General features: G+C 43.9%; 1 protein-coding gene across 7 annotated transcripts in view; it reads right to left on the reverse strand.

The window, feature by feature from the left end:
* The window catches only part of NHSL1 (NHS like 1), a 198,760-nt gene that overhangs the window by 87,997 nt on the left and 93,816 nt on the right, over positions 1–16,947 (reverse strand). The gene's annotated exons all lie outside the window — the stretch shown is intronic.

A 16,947-nucleotide genomic window follows, 5' to 3' on the forward strand; every position in this document is an offset into this window, starting at 1 on the left:
GGTCTAGTTGAGGATGTCCCTGCTGACTATGGGGATGTTGGACTAGATGACCTTTGGAGGTCCCTTCTGGCCTGGACCATTCTATGATTTTGTCCTCGAGAGCTGGCAATGGCCAGATTAGACACAGGATGTCATGCTCTCCTGGCCTGTGTATGCACCTTCTCTCTTTCCTGTTTATTAATGTAGCATGTCTGAAGTCTTAATTCCTGTTCCTTAAACATATATACGGAGATAACAGCTAAAGAATTTCAAAACAAGGTGGGGGGCTGGGGGGTGGGGAGAGGGAGGGGGTGGGAGGTGGAAAACACCTCAGGGTATTGCAATTCACTTTTTAACTGACTATGAATCTGTCAAACAGGAAGCAAGCAGTCCCTGGGAACTTAAGAATTGCACTTCTGTGGTCTAATTATTCATCTTTACTTTCAATTAGGAAGCCTTCTTAAGAGCAACAAGCAATGTCATACATTTGATATTAACTCCTGATTGCTGCTTTGCGATATTTAAATGAGAAAGAAAATAAAGCCAGCTGTATAAGCAATGGGTAAGTCAGAAAAGCCTTTCTATGCCTTTCCAGTTTAGCTCTGCTGCCATACAGAAAGAGAAAGCATTGGGGTTGGTGCATTCTGTGAAACAGACTGCCTTTGAGAAGAAGGTGATGCACATTCAGGACATATGACAGCTGTTGGTGAGACAGAAGTAATTCAATATTACCACTGGTGGTTGAATCAAAAGCCATTCTTGCTGCCTTACTCCAGGGAGAGTCCCATGCATACACTGACCCTTCTCAAAATGTGGAGCCAAAGATAATGCTGCCAAAAGCAGACAGAGAAGGCAGCATCCAGTCTGGAGCCACAGCGGATGGCAGCACTGCTAACAGTGGTACACCCACACACTCTGAGAGCAAAGGAGACTCATCTCTACCAGCTTATTTTACAACTCATATTAAATGGCAATTCAGACAGACATGGGTAGGATTACCAGTTACAGATCTGCTCATTAAGCTCATTACCATGGTAACAGAAAGAAGTAATCTCCCCACTCCTATTTTCTCTCATTCCTGTTCACTCCTCTAATGGATTTAAAAGCCCAAAGAGGGAAGCTCCAATACAGAGCAGCAGTGACCTCTCTAACACCAAAGCAGCTCACTGGAAGAGGCCACACACAGTGGGATTTCCATTACAAAAAAACAAAGCAACTTATACTACTTCACAAGAGCCACCTTCATAAAGCAGCCTTCAGTCATTAGGCTACAGCATCCTAGCCCTCCTCTTCCTGCAGGAAATGCTCTGCCAACGCTGCCTTCTGTTCATGCACACCATCAGTACTGTCAAAATACAGTGCCACCTCCTGGACACACATGTTCCAAGGACGGCCCACTTCAGCCAGGTGTGTAATGGGGAGCAAGGAGGGCTTTCAAGATTAAAACACAACAGGCACAAGAATTCAAATCCGTATTGAGAGCGTTAATTTTCAGCAGGTAGTTGTAGGAACCGTTTGGTTTCACATGGTCAGAGTGCTTCAATGAGTGCCCTATAAAGAACTGCTAGAGATCCAGGTAGGAAACTAAAGAACATGAAAGTTAGTTCTACTAACAGAGTGCTCCTTCAGTGCATAGTTAAAAAACAATCTTGAGATGTCAGAAGATGAGCTAATCTGTTTGCCTTTCTGTTTTAGACAGAAACTGTTAGGTAATACCCGCCCCCACAACGTCAAAACTTCCTAGTCTGTAGGGCACAATACTCAGCATTGAAGAGTCATCTGCTGCGGGGCAGAGGCATTTGTTCACACTGAATTCAGACCACAGAGCAACAGCTAATATATTATATACAAATACATTAAAATATAATGCAACGATATTAAAATGTCAATCCATCAGCTGGAACTGCCATAAAAATGAGAAACTCAGTGGTTAAGCTTTTCACTTTCCAGCCTGAAAAGCTCTTCTTGCATACTGGCACACATTTCAGCCACACTTTCACAATATCACCAAGGTTGGAAGAGACCTCAAAGATCATCAAGTCCAACCTGTCACCACAGACCTCATGACTAGACCATGGCACCAAGTGCCACGTCCAATCCCCTCTTGAACACCTCCAGGGACGGTGACTCCACCACCTCCCTGGGCAGCACATTCCAATGACGAACAACTCTCTCAGTGAAGAACTTTCTCCTCACCTCCAGCCTAAACTTCCCCTGGTGCAGCTTGAGACTGTGTCCTCTCGTTCTGGTGCTGGTTGCCTGGGAGAAGAGACCAACTGCCTCCTGGCTACATCCCCCTTCAGGTAGTTGTAGGCAGCAATGAGGTCTCCCCTGAGCCTCCTCTTCTCCAGGCTAAACAACCCCAGCTCCCTCAGCCTCTCCTCACAGGGCTTGTGCTCAAGGCCTCTCCCCAGCCTCGTTGCCCTTCTCTGGACACATTCAAGTGTCTCGATGTCCTTCTTAAACTGAGGGGCCCAGAACTGGACACTTAGGGATTTATGGCATGACCCTGAGGATCCCCACATTCCATGCCACTAGTTCGCATCACAGGCACAAGGACAACAACTACTCCATGCTACAGATCTGCTCCCTCTTCTGTCAGGAAACTTGACAGTGTAGGCATAGCTTCTCATAATCACAGCTGTGAGTTTAAGGTAAGGTCGTTTTATTGTTTTTAAATGCACAACCAATGAAAAAATTAACTGTCACACACTTCTGTCAGCAGCCCACGGGGAGGTGAGGTAAAGAACAATAGCTTGTATCAAATATCACTTTACTATTTTTTTTTTTAATCTGAAATGTCACATTTACTGAAATCATATTTATATAAGATAAGCTAGTTAGCACTAATTACAGCCCACCTACTCTCCAACAGGCCACATCAAGGCTTTTTAGAATGAGTAAGTAAACTGTTGGACTTAAAAATCATGACAGAGGAATGCATCAAATGCTGTTAGAAAGAGTAATGACAAAAATACGCCTGGAAAAGATTAAGCTGATGAAGAGCAGGACAAAATAGCAACATTTCAATCCAAAACAAAAATCACACCCAAAGAAAGAATGTTCTTCTTGAGTTCAGGATCAATATGATATTCATATGATGCATAAACCTTTTAGCATCAATCATGTAGTCTTGATTTTTACAGAAACATCATACTGACTTGTCACTTGTGTATCTCAAAGAACCAACTCTTTCTACACAGATAGAGTGACTGCCCATTGGAATGGGCTGTGTGGGGAGGTGGTGGAGTCACCATCATTGGAGGTGTTTAGAAGGAGACTTGACAGGGTGCTTGGTTGCATGGTTTAGTTGATTAGGTGGTGTTGGATAATAGGTTGGACGCGATGATCTCAAAGGTCTCTTCCAACCTGGTTTATTCTATTCTATTCCAACTTTCCAGCCTGCTTTTTCATGCAGAATATGGAGTTACAGAAGGCAACTGTTCTTGCAGTATATGATTTTCCAACAGAATGGATTCAATGCAGTTGTTATAGCTGCTACACAGCCTACTAGGGCCCTTTCTCGGCACCTGGAGTTGCTGCTCTGTAAATAAATAGTAGAAGTCCAGTGGGTGACCTTCACAAAATCAACTGGAAAGAGCAGCCATCTGTATATGTGCCAGTGTAAACACGCAAATTGATTAATTCAGGTGTCTAGGGGTTTCATTTCCAGTCTGCTCACTAGCCAAAACCACAAACAAAGCAAAAAAGCAAACTGCCTAAAGAAGGGTACATTTTTGCATTCAGGGGGCATAAAGCTTTCTTCCCATTCAACACAAATCTCCCTGCAAAGTCTTCAGGCAAGAGTATCCAACTAGTTAACCTTAAAAATGAAGGGAGGAAAAGCCTGGGTTTTCCTCATTACTTAAGTGTCATGCTTCTTTATTCTACATAAGCATGTTAAAGATGCAGCAATTCTCTTAAGACTAAGAGACACAAAAACCAATTCCTACAACGCAGGATTTGCTGTTGCTGAAGATGTCTCTGTATTAGTTCTTGCATTCACTATGGGAAAACTCCTATTTTATTTGTTTCAACAAATACTGATGAGTTCAAATTAAAATGAGGATGGGTTAAAAACCAGAAACCAAAAGAGGCTAGAATGCTGTGCTGCAAAGAGCAGATTTCCAACAGGTCTGGATGAGGAGGAATAGTGAGCCACTAAAGACCTTGCAACAAGCAGTCTGCGTGAGACTTGGCACTACCTCCCTACATAGGTAACTACACTGAGTAACAGGACAAGGCCAAGAGTAAATTGAAGTGCATCTGTGAGGTCCAAAGCCCCTGCAAGGGCAGGAATCCTGTAAGGTAAGACTTCTAAGGCAAGTGCAGCCCACCCAACACTAGAAGAGGACAGGAGATGCCCAGGGGCCCAGGCCAGGCTGAGCTCATGGAGAGATTTCTGCCTCAGCAGTACCACTTGCTCAGTCTAAAAGGAAGACTGAGGTAAGCAGGGCACACCCACACTGTGAGGACCTACAGCACACCTTGCTCCATATCCTGCCTTTCCCTGTGACCAGCCTCAAATGAGGAACAGCTGAATATAGAGAAATTTCTACAATTGCATATTTAAAGGGGTAATTCTTCCTGGTCTTCACAGGAGAATCAGAGTCACTTTAGACATGGGATGACTACAACATATGCACAGGACAAATGCAGTCCCCTCCTTAAGCCTTCACGTAGCGCCACGGCCTCCTGTCACAAACTTCCCTTGCTAGCTTCAGAAATCCTGACTTCAAGTCTCCCCAAACTTACTAAGAACAGCCTTTAAAACACTTCTTTGTCTACATTATCCTGTTTGGAAGTCTGTTCCACAACTTCCCTTCTCAGATGGTTTGGGACCTTTTAATGTCTGACTTCAATTAATTCAGAAGCCGCTCATAACCATTCATCTTGTGCCAATACTCTCCTTTGACTTCAACAGGTTTCCTCCTTCCTTGTGGTATTTACCTCCTAAGCTACCAACTAGACTAAATAAGCCAGGATTTCATAATCCCTCTACATACCGCCAGCAATTAGGTTTAAAATAGTTTAAGGTCTGAAAGACTAAAAGTTAGACAAGAGATTCAAATGCCAAGAATATTCTCTGATTTCATTTTTTTTTAATATAGCTAAAAAAGTGGGATGCTCTAGAGGACTGTAATTCAGACAACACTGGGACAGTACTGAAAAAGATGCCTGGGGTAATTATAGACTGCTTTGCCTGCCATTAACCACAAGCAAGATCACAGCTGTGACAGGACTCTGAATAAAAGAATTAACAAAATTTCCATCTCTTAATACCAGGCAATGTGCTTTCACAGGGAACAGGTCTCCCATTCACAAAGGTTTCTGGCATTTTCCCAGGAGTAACAGTGGTCTTCTGCACAAATGCTGTTGTGGGGGGAGGGAAGAAAGCCAGTGCAGAAGACTGACAAGCATAGACAGTACAAATCTGGTAATGCTGTTGCATTAAACAATGTGAAATCATTACTAAGCTTAAACCTCTGAAAAATGTATGAAGATATTTATAGGTTCCAAGTAAGTGCATGCTGTTTCAAAGACCGCTTCAACATTAAATTCTTTCAATGCTTATGAATCCAATCAGCTGCACATGCTACTTCTTACATCTGTTTTAACATTCTCCAGCCTGCACATTTTTTAATTCTAAGCAGTAAGTGCTGTCTTCTTGCTGCAATCTGTCAGAAATTCACTGCCCTCTACTACTGCTTTGCACACCAATCACCATCTGCATTGTACTTGTAGCCCTCCAAATGATGAAGGAGGTTCATAGATATTGTTTAAAAGCAAACAGAAGCAGGTCAAGGAAAACAGCAGATGATCTCTCCACTTAGGATTCATTTACCAACAGGGCCTCTTTGGAACTGCAATGCTGTGTGAATTTGTGCAAACGGCTCCTGTTACAGCCTGCAGGAAAGAACTAGGTGTGGAGCAGAAAGGTCCAGTGTGCATTCAATGCTCAGGTGAACATAAAAATAGAGTCTACGGAAAAGCTGTGTGTTAATGATACAATTGTGACAGCAGATGAGTCAATTTTCAGTCTTAAAAGACTGAACACCACCTAAGTAAACCAATAGACATCAAGTATTTCCACTTGTGTGTATTTATACTGCACTACCTTTGCAAAGCACAAGCTGAATTCAAGTACTGAAAGCTAGGCACAGAGATCTATCAATCATCAGCTAAAGTTTTACTGAAGGAGAGGTTCAATACTAACTGATTTCACAGCTTAAATCTATACAACCTGCTTTGTCACCATGCCACTTTAGGGTGAAAGACTTGTGTGCCCTGGGAAAGGCTGGTGTACCTGACAGAAGGTATTTTTATGTAATGTTGGTTATTTTCACCCTGCTTCACCCACTGCCCTTTGCCTTCTTAAAAAATTTAACAGAAAAAAATAGGCACCCACACCCTGTTCTATGGCCAAAAAAGGGCAAAGCAAACCCACAGCAAACAATAGGCATTCATTCTGCAGGTTCTGTGCCCATGCCATTTGGTGGTCTCCTCCAGAGTCAGTCAAATGAAACAGCAGGAGCTGCTTACACAATGTGGTGAACAAATGGATTTAAGATGAAATCTCTCCAGTGTAGAAACAAGAGCTAGGGTACACCACCCTCCTCCAATGGGTCAGCATTGCAGAAGTACTCTCCAAGGTTTCCATTTGATCCCCTTGCTGCAAACAGAGCCAAGAAACAAGAAGGGCAGGCAGTCCAGGCACAGCCGCAGCTCAGCCACCCAGGCACTCTGCTGCTTTGGAAATTCACTTGGCTTTTACATATCCTGCCCCCTTCCAATGTATTTAATTGTGATTTCATCCAAGCAGAAACACTGCTCCTCTGGGTGCTCAAGTACCACATTACAGGACAGGAGCATAGCCATAGGTGGAGCAGTCCAACAATACTTAAGGAGGGCGTGGGGGGTGGAAGTAGAAGTCCATGGGGATCTTCTGTATTTTTGAGCATCTGGCTAACTGCAGCACAAATGCTATTATCCAGACCTACAATCTTCCATCCGCTATGTTCAATTTCATTCTAGACTTCCAGGCACAGTTAGAAGCAATTCCCATTCACTGTTGCCCAGTGGGGAGAGGCCAGTCCTGTGGCAGATGCTGTTGGTCATCCTCAGCCACAGGCATACCTTTCCCACTTCTGTACTGCTCCTTCCTTCAGCAGGACATAATAGAGCTGTCATTTAACCAACAAACCCGCCAAACTTTAAGCAATCTTAAACACTATAATCTCTTTAATAATTAAAACTGGGTTTGCCCATAGCAAATGAATACACCATGTGTGACAGAGCTCTCTGTGGCTCTCCTGGCATGTCAAGCATTCACACAGGTGTAACTGTGAATACTTACATTCAGCCCATAGAGACAAGGAGAGTGGCAGACCACAGCTGCATCTGAGATGAACCAGGCAGCCGTTCATTTGACTAGGGGTAGGAAAATCAGCGAGGGCAAAAAATCCCCCCAAAACTGAAAGCAGCACAGCAGAAAGTAACTCAGTAAGATACCTGGAGGAATGAAGAAAGATAGCAGAGCTCTCCTTTCAGAAGTAGATTTTTTTCCCAATCTCAAAGCCATAATCCTAGTTCTCATTTGTTTGTTCTAACTCTGCATTTGCTGGTTTTGTATTTTGAATTAATTACGGCTAGGAAATGTCCTCAAAGTTACTCAGCCTATTCAAACAATCTGGTACGACAGAAGAAACAACTACAAAAAGAATGGGTCTGACTCATGAATCCCATTGTGATTGAACACAATTTCAGGGGTTTTTATTTCTCTATGACTTAAGTCAGAGGAATAAATGCCCCGTGATCAGCCTCAGGCTTAAACTAAACTCGTTGAATTCCACCAGGAATCTTCACTTAAATTAGTACGTCCCCTCCCTCATTTTGGCCTCCTGTTATGCACACACACACCCCAAAAAAAGGAAAAAAAGAAACCAAACCCCAAAGTTTAAACAGAACATAATAAATAAATACGAAAGCAACTTGGACAAATTTTTGCTTGCCTAGTCTGACTTGGAAAATGCATTTAAGACATCATAGAAAATCTGTTTCCGATTTCAAACACTGGATATTTTATGAGGACATTGCCAAGAAAGGAATCCAAGGAATGCCCTGACACGCACAGAACATGCAAGACAACTGGTGAGCAGCCCTGTGATCTTTTACAAAAAAACAGTAAAAAAAATGTCTTCATTTCCAGCGCTGAACCCTTCTCCAGGGAGCAAACAGCACATGCCTGGGACTTTTCATGGAGAGATTCTATCATAATTTCTTGCTATTATTAGTATAAAATACTTCCCTCTCAAATCCACAGCTGTAAGACAAGCAAGGATGGCAAATACTTCCCAAGTGCAGGCAAGCAGTAAGCACACATGCTTGCTTTGCAGTGTTTCCTGGCACTATTCTCCTACAAAAGCTATGAAGAAGTTCTAGGCAAATATTACAGAAACTTAAACTCACTTCTCAGCACATGCCAATGAACTGGCTCATGACCCTTCTAGGAATTCTTTTATAGCAAAATGTGTTTAACTCTTCTGTTTATGTCTTTTCAGTCCAAAAGGCACAGAGCATTGCCTCTGCTGCAGATGCCCTATTTCCATCAAACAGCTGTATAAGTTGTGTTTGACATGATAGGGGTCACCTCGAGGGCTGTGCTGAAGAACTGTGTGCTGCCTGTGGGCTGGTGAGGCCACCAGGCAACCCAGTGATAGAGCTCAGGTCTGCCTCTAAGCAGAAGACACAGGGTCACCTGCCATGCATAGGCAGAGGCACCCAGCACTCATTGCCTCTTTTCCCCAAGAGTCTTAAGGGGCAGCTGGACAGGGCAAGGCAACAAGAGACTCCATGTTGGCAGCTAGGACTTCCATACAGCAAACAGAAACAGTAACCTGGGGAAAAAATAAACAATTAGAGTCTGCAAGCCCATAGAGCTCATGGCAACCGAGTTTTAGGGTAGGGATTTAATAACTGACCTAATATACACACCACTGCATCCACACCCACCAAACACACAGACTTGGTCCCAGGACAAACCGGGGACTAACTCCTCTGATCACAACTGCTCACCAGGTCAGACTGAGAAAGTGCCACGGGAGCTGACAGCCAGGGCAGTGCCAGGACAACTACTTCCATTCTTCCTGAGCCCTCAGAGCCTAAACAATCTCCATCTGAAAAGCTCATGTGCTGTGCAGCTTCAAACACAGATATAAACCTTCCTCTCTATACAGGATACCATCAAGTCAGTAAAAGGACTGGTATGCAGCAGCTTCTCTCCTTTGCATCTTAAGGTTAATAAATAAATAAATCAGTAACACCACGCCAGGTGATTAGCTCCAGATCATGATTTTCAATGCAATACCCAGTAACTGCTGCTTCTTGAGGTCTACTACAAATTAACAAAACAAGGCATGCTTGACTTAAAGAAAAGCTTATAAATGCATGTAAACACGAAAAAAAATAAAGAAAACATTCCAATCAAAATACACTGGTATCCAACAAATTCATCCACTTCTTCGAAGCATAGCCCTAAGATGTATTATTATGTATTTTAGCTAGCAACTTTTCTTATCCAGAAACAAAACCTGCAAATATTGAAAAATCTTTCTTCCACACATACAACTTAAGATTCATCAAAAAAATAAATACTGCAATTCAATTTTAATATGGAAGCCTGTGTAATAAAATATTTTGCTTCTGTACAAACTCATTTCTTGCATGTATGACATCTCCACAAACTTCACTTCTTGCTTCATTGTCAGTCAGGTACTCCAGAAGACAGAAGCCTCAGTCTTCTTACAGGGCTGGTTACCCACCTTGCTTGAAAACCTTTTCCCCATCATACTCTCTATGCTTCTATCCTGTAAGTTAAAGTTTAAAAGTTTCGTCTTTCATTCCTTCTGAATTCCAGTGATCTGTTGAACTGTTGTGAACTGAAAGTCTCTTGGAAAGTTATAAAATGCAAATAATGCTGTTTTGGGGGGTGTTAAACTTCGTACACTGTAGTAATTTCATTTAAAATAAATCACTGCAGAGCAAATTTAGGTTGTGCAAGGTTTTCTCTACAAATGCCGATTCACTCCTCTGAAATTTGCAGGAAGTGAACATTTTTCCTGCTTTATTTAATTTATAGTTGGCAACTCTACCAAGGCATTTAGTGAAAACTGGACAAATAGAAGTCATTAATAGAGTAAGAGCAGTGGAAGTTTCAAAGCAAAGTAGAAAAAAGAGCAAAATATTCAAAGCAGTATTTAACTTAATTTCTCTTCCTACACAGGCAAAGTATCTTTTTTACAACTCCTAACCCCTCCCTTGCCACAGCTCTCTGGTGTCATCTTACAACTGTACTTTAGTAAGAAGAGTATCTGGTTTTAGTAAAAACATAAACCGGACGTCAAATACAAACAACATCATTTTGCTACCCGTGGTTTTCAGAACCACATTCTAAGAAGTCCAATTAAAGACGAAATAAAGACCTCTTTGGACAGAGAAACTCTTCCTGTCTCGACAGGTCTGCCCCATCTCTACACGACAGCAAGCATCCCCCGGCCGAGCAGACAGCATTTCTATCCAGCACCTGCACCACCGCGTCTCAGCTGTTGTCTGGGCACAGGGTGGCATTTCATCCAAAGTGTGTGTGCGCGGAGAAGGCACAACCGAATAAAGGCCAACAAACTTCAGGTGCCGTATCGCCACTACAGATGCTCCGCACCATAAGCCACCACTGCAGTCCATCCTGCAAAGCAAAGTGCCCCCCCGGCCCCGCCGCCCGGGACGCGCAGCGCAAGAGCCAGCCCGGCCTTTTGTCTGGCGAGCTGCCCTGCCGCTCCCGCAGGATTCCCGCCGGGCAGCGCCGTCCCGCTCCCTGCTTGCAGACACAAAAGGAACAACAGATTCATACGCTCGCTCATCAACGCACCGAACATTCCACTGGCTTTTTTTAAGGACTACGTTTCCATTCTAAAGTCCCCCCTCAGCCAGCGGAGGAAGCCCGGTAGGAAACGGCGGCACCCCTACCTTTCAGGCAGAACATCCTGCAGCCGACCCTGGCAGTATCTACGTGGGGCAGCGCACTCCTGACGAGACTCCCCGCAGCCCCCGACCCGGCCACCTCCCCCCCCGGCCCGGCCCATACCGCGGGGCAGGCGGTTGCAGAGCGGGGCCCGGCCCGGCCCCAGGGCAGCTCCCACGGCCCCGGGGCGCGGCCGCCCAATCCGCGGGGGTCTCGGCCGCAGCGCTAGCACCTCCCCATCGCTCACTTCCCCCGAAGCTAAACGCCCGCGAATTGAGCAGCACTTACAGAGCGGGCCGCCGGGCACCCTCGCTCCGGAGGCAGCTGCGTCAGCCCCGCTCCCAGCTGTGTCACCACCGAGGGTGCAGCTTGTGAGCATCACTTGGTCCGCGTTGGAGAAATGCATCCCTTTAATGCCACTTAGCTGTTCATTATGAATTACTAACTCTCCTCTTTCTGATTTATTTTTCTTTTTGCTTAGTTCTGGAACACGTCTGGTCTCTGAAGGAAAGGCTTTGTGCGGTTTTCCATTTCATCCACATATGCAGGCTTATTAAACAAAAACCTTGCAAGCATACCCGAGGAGTTGAGCTACAGACACCTCACCTTCCCTTGCCTACTACCAAGAGACAGAGGACACTCCACGCAATTTTCTGTACAAAAACAGATTAATAGTGGGGAAAATCTAAACAGTCCTGTGTCTTAAGTTTCTTTATGTTGAGTATCACAGTCTCTAGAGCCAGGGTCTGCCTGGACCTCCTGAAAGTGTATTCCCTCTCATTAACATACTAGTTCTGGGCTCCTTACAAAGAACTTTTTTCTGCAGAAAACTTTCAGGAACAGAAGCCACACTACTTGGTAAGCATTTCACTGAGAGCTGCCAGTATTGTGCTTAATGGTGATACTTGGGTCTAAATCCAGCTGTATTTTGTTCACTAACTTTCATAGACTGACCTTATACAAAGAAATAGGGACCAGGGAGCAAGGCAAAAGTCAGGGTAATATACCTCACTGAGCAACTGAGAACTGCAACTGTCTCCAAATGCACAAGTCCTTGAATCCTCAACCTAAAGCAGAACACATGGAAACACATTATCTTTGAGTAGAGCGCCAGAAAAAAAGAACTGGTCCAGACACCTTGAAAATAGCAGTTTAGACCCTAGATGAAGCAGCGCTAATGAGATGCTGAGTACCATTAGCACTGTTTAGAGCTTGAAGTATCACATTTCAAGTATCTGTCATCATGTAAGACAAGTTACTTCATTTTAGAGTGGGCTAAGAGCAGGCTGCTGTGGCAGAAAACTGGAGGCATTACAGTGAAGTAGCTCAAAATCCAGAAAGAGTATTTATATAGTTTAGCCTCTGCCTTTTCTCTTAAATCCTGCTAGAAAACATACAGACTAACACTGAAGGGCCCTTGCTCTTCAATCCTGCTAGAAAGCATACAGACTAACACTAAAGGGCCCTTTCCCTCTAATTCAGTTTTCTGGTGCTCCAGGCATGCACACACTATTTCCTACCATAACCGTTCAGAGGGCTCCAGGAATAAACACTTCGTGGAGGCAAAATAAACAAAAACATATTGTAGCTGGAGGAAGGTCATTTGGATACCAGAGGGATTTTAAGGCCCAATCTTGTTAAATCTACTCATTAATTACCTGGAAGGGGAAGTGAGCAGCGCATCAGTGATAATCACCAGGAACTGACAGCAGCTGCAGACACACACAACTGGGGACTCAGAAGCAACAACAGATTCTAGGGGAATCACAAACACAAGTGGGAAAATACACAAGAAGAGTCAAAACAAGCAGTCAGTTTTGCACACAAGCAGTGGGGAAAACAGTCAATAAAGCAAGGAAGAGGAAGCCAACTACAGAATAGTATTGTTGTTTGAAAAATTAGAGCTCAGACACAACATGGTATTAAAGTGCTGGACAGTCAGAAAGTGCTGTGGGCTGTAACATTCACATACCCCTCTGGGAAGGTTTAGGCCAGTGTCACTTCCTCAGGGCATACCTGCTGCCCTGTTCACCAGCTCACTGGGAACACTGTCCATCCTCACTGGAAGGAGAGCAAAGAAACCTGAACGGGACCCCCCCTCCCCTCTTTCCACTGCCCATTAGGAAAGAGGAAATGCTTATAAAAATACAATAAATAAGTATAATTTCACAGATTTGGGAAGAGACCAGAATTACAAAATCCTAGTCCAGTATCTATTTCCCTCCTCTATTAGTGTGTCAGTACTCTTTGAGTGCCCAAAGACATGTGCACAGCTTTACAGTCAGCAAAACTAAGGATGCTTGGAACCTCACCAAGTGCCTCAAGGGTGGTGAACTTTGCCATCTAGGAGGGCAGGAGGTCCAAGTGACACTATTTTCATACCTGAGCATTTGCAGCAGCTAGGCCCTCTCTAGCAGTTGTGACACTTTTGAGGATGTCACATCTAGTTCTGACTCTGAGTCTCATCAAGGAACCAGTTCTCAGACTCCCTAAGTCTCATTTTGGTGTCTATGACAGTGGGGGACCAGATTTCGTCACTGCATTGGCATAGACTCTACGGAAGTAACACAGAAATACCTTATAATAATGAAATTACAAAGTATACCGACTGTGCAAAGCATTACATGTCAAGCTGCATATGAAGAGGCAGCTGCTGCAACAGTGAAGTGCTGCCTCCAGGAGCATATTCCACCACATCTCCCATGAAGGGAGAAACAGGAGTAATGCCAACTGCCATCACCAAGTCTCACAGAGACACCGCTCCTGCTGACTAAATAGTCTGTCTGCATAGAGGAGACCACAACTGCCGTGGAGAATTGCACAGGTATATCCATTTTTAATAAGAACTGGTCATGGTCTTCTAAAAGTTTCAACCATCTGAAGCTGGAAATTGACACACCAAATTATGCATTTCATTCTCTCCCTTACTCTCAAGTCACTGACATTTTTATCAGCTCTCTGAGAACAACTAGGAGTATTAAGTGTTGTTTTTTCCATGTTGAAAACAGCATCATTAGCACTGCTTCTCTTAGCTGCCCTAACCTGAAAATGCAACAGAATGGAGGGAAATAAATGTAGGGAAAATATGTATATACTGGCAATATTTTTTGATACTAAAGGCTGTACCATAAGCATGAGTGTTAAAGAAAATGAAGCTCAGGCTTGCCCAACACACAGAAAGAGGGTGAGGGTTTAGGCAGTTTCTATCTTGTTTCACACACTGCTGCACAGCAAAGTGCATCCTGATTTGACTGCCAGCTAGCAGGGCTGCTGGGACATCTAACTAAATCCTTTTTCCTTTTAGAACTGAAGTGGTCTGCAGAGATGTACATTTCTGATAGCCTGGATGGGTGCCAATTATCCAAACACTGTTTTTCTAAAGCCTGAATCATCTAACGCATTTCCCTTTCAAACTATGCATAAAACACACACACAAACAAAACCAAACAGAAAAACAGTCCCACTCTCCCCCAGTAAAAAAAAAAACAAACCACCCTGAAAAACTATCCAAAGAAGACAGCTGGAGTTAAAATAAAATTTTCAACCTGAGGGTAGCCAGAACCCAACATCTTGTAGTCTACAGTTGGCTCATATGCTAGGGAGAGCCAGACCCAGAGCCTACCAGGCACTGTGGTGATAAGAGCGAGGAGATAAAGAGGTCAGGTCAGCCCGGTCCTATCTTTAAAGGGGCAGCATTGACTCAGAAGCCAAGCAACAGCTGAAATGATATTAACCACTATTTTGATAAGTAAAACCAAATATTCTTGTAACTCCAAAGAGAGAGAAAATGTTCTGCTATTATCTGTTGCAGTATATAGTGTGTATTATATTCCTTGTTCTGTTTGAGGACTGATTTGGGTGGAGTTTCCTCACACAGTGAGAAGGGAAAGAAATATTTTGAAAAAATACTACAGAAGATGAAACTCATTTGGGAAGTCACATAATGAAACAAGCAAATTACTTCAATGATCAGGCTGGAAGTATGTCCTTTAAAGCAGAATCCACTGTGAATAATTAGAATAATCTTATGATTATGCCAAATACCTCCATTTCATGGCAAGCTGGTGAGGTCCCCCCTGAGTGGAAAAGAAGAAACATAACCACCCTTTTCATAAAGGTGAAAAAGGAGGACTCAAGGAACTACAGGCCAGTCTCACATCTATGCCTGGCAAAACCATGGTGTAGAGCCTCCTGGAAACTGCTAAGGCACAAAAAAACAAGTTAGAGATTGGTGGTTTCACCAAGGGCAAATCACGCCTGACAAATCCGGTGATCTTCTGTGATGGGGTAACAGCATTGATGGACAAGAGAAGAGCAACTGATGTTGTTTACCTGGACTTGTGCAAAGTTGATGGGTGGAGCATCCACTGGAAAAGGTATTGGCTTGATGATCACCCTCAGAGAGTGTTGGTCAAAGGCTCGATGTCTAAGTGGAGACAAGTGATGAGCATGTCTCAGGGGTCAATACTGAGAACAGTGCTGTTCAGCATCTTTGTCGGTTACATGGAGAGTGAGATCGAGTGCACCCTCAGCAGTTTTGCCAACTACACCAAGCTGTGTGGTGCAGTCAGGATGATGGAGGGAAGGGATACAATCTAGAGGAACCTTGATGGCTTGAGAAGTGGGCCAATGCCAATATCAAGAGGTTGAACAAAACCAAATGCAAGGTCCTGCACCCAGGTTGGAGCAATCGCAAGCACAAAAATAGAGGGTGGGTGGAGCATGAACAGAAATCACTCCTGAGGAGAGGGACATGGAGGTGCTGATTGATGACAAGCTCGATATGCACCAGTAATGTGCACTTACAGCCCAGAAAGCCACCTGAACCCTGGGCTGCAGCAAAAGATGTGTGGCCAGCAGGCCAAGGGAGGTGATTCTCTCCCTCTGCTCTACTCACATGAGACTCCACCAAGAATACTGTGCCAACTCAGGAGCCCCCAAGACAACAAGTACATGGAACTGTTAGAACAAGTCCAGAGGACCACCATTAAGATGATCAGAGGACTGGAGTACATCACCCATGAGGACAGGCTGAGAGAGGTGCATTTGCTCATCCTAGAGAAGTGAAGGCTCCAGGCAGACCTTATAGCAGCCTTCCAGTATTTGAAGGGGGCTTAACAGGATTGCTGGAGAGGGATTTTTTTTCATGGGATTGTAGTGACAGGATGAGAGTAATGGCTTCAAACTGGAAGGAATTAGATTCAGACTGGACATTAGGAAAACATGGTAAGTGGTAAGGCACTGGAACAGGTTGCCCAGAGAAGTTAAGGAGACTTCAGCCCTGGAAGTGTTTAAAGCCAAGTTGGATGGGGCCTTGAGCAACCTGGTCTAATAGGAGGTGTATCTGCCCATGGCAGGGGGTGTGACACCAGCTGTTATTTAAGGTCCCTTCCAACCTAACCCATTCTCTGATTCTGTGAACTCACATTGACAAATATTCACCGTAGCAGAAGCTAAAAGAATGTGTCCCATCCCGCAAAAAGCAATGCAGGAAGGTGATTCTGGTGAATGGACCTTCTCAGATTATTAGTTGAACACTAGTATAGAGCTATTCATGCAATCCCACATTCACAGCTACAGGGCTTTCTTGTACCTTTCAAGACTGGCATAAGAAACAGAATTTCCCAAATATTTAAATGTAGGAAAACAAAAACCAAACACAATCTAGTTCTAAGTACTTTTAAGCAACAAGGATGAACATAACCAATATAAATATTTGGGGGGAGGCAGAGGGGGGAAGGAAGGGGAGGAAAAAGAAAAATCACAAAACATTTGCCCACAATTAAAAGTGATTTTTAAAACAACCTTTTCCCAAAAAAGCACACCTCTGGAACCACTTGAAACTGTTTTCCTTGAGAATTAAACCTCTATTCCATTCTATTCTATACCTCTTACTTGAGGGAAGGACACAGTTCCACTTCAGTTGTGGTAAATTCAGGAGCCTGTGTCAG

The sequence above is a fragment of the Dryobates pubescens genome, chromosome 6 (assembly GCF_014839835.1).
Source record: "Dryobates pubescens isolate bDryPub1 chromosome 6, bDryPub1.pri, whole genome shotgun sequence".
In the NCBI taxonomy this organism is placed as follows: Eukaryota; Metazoa; Chordata; class Aves; order Piciformes; family Picidae; genus Dryobates; species Dryobates pubescens.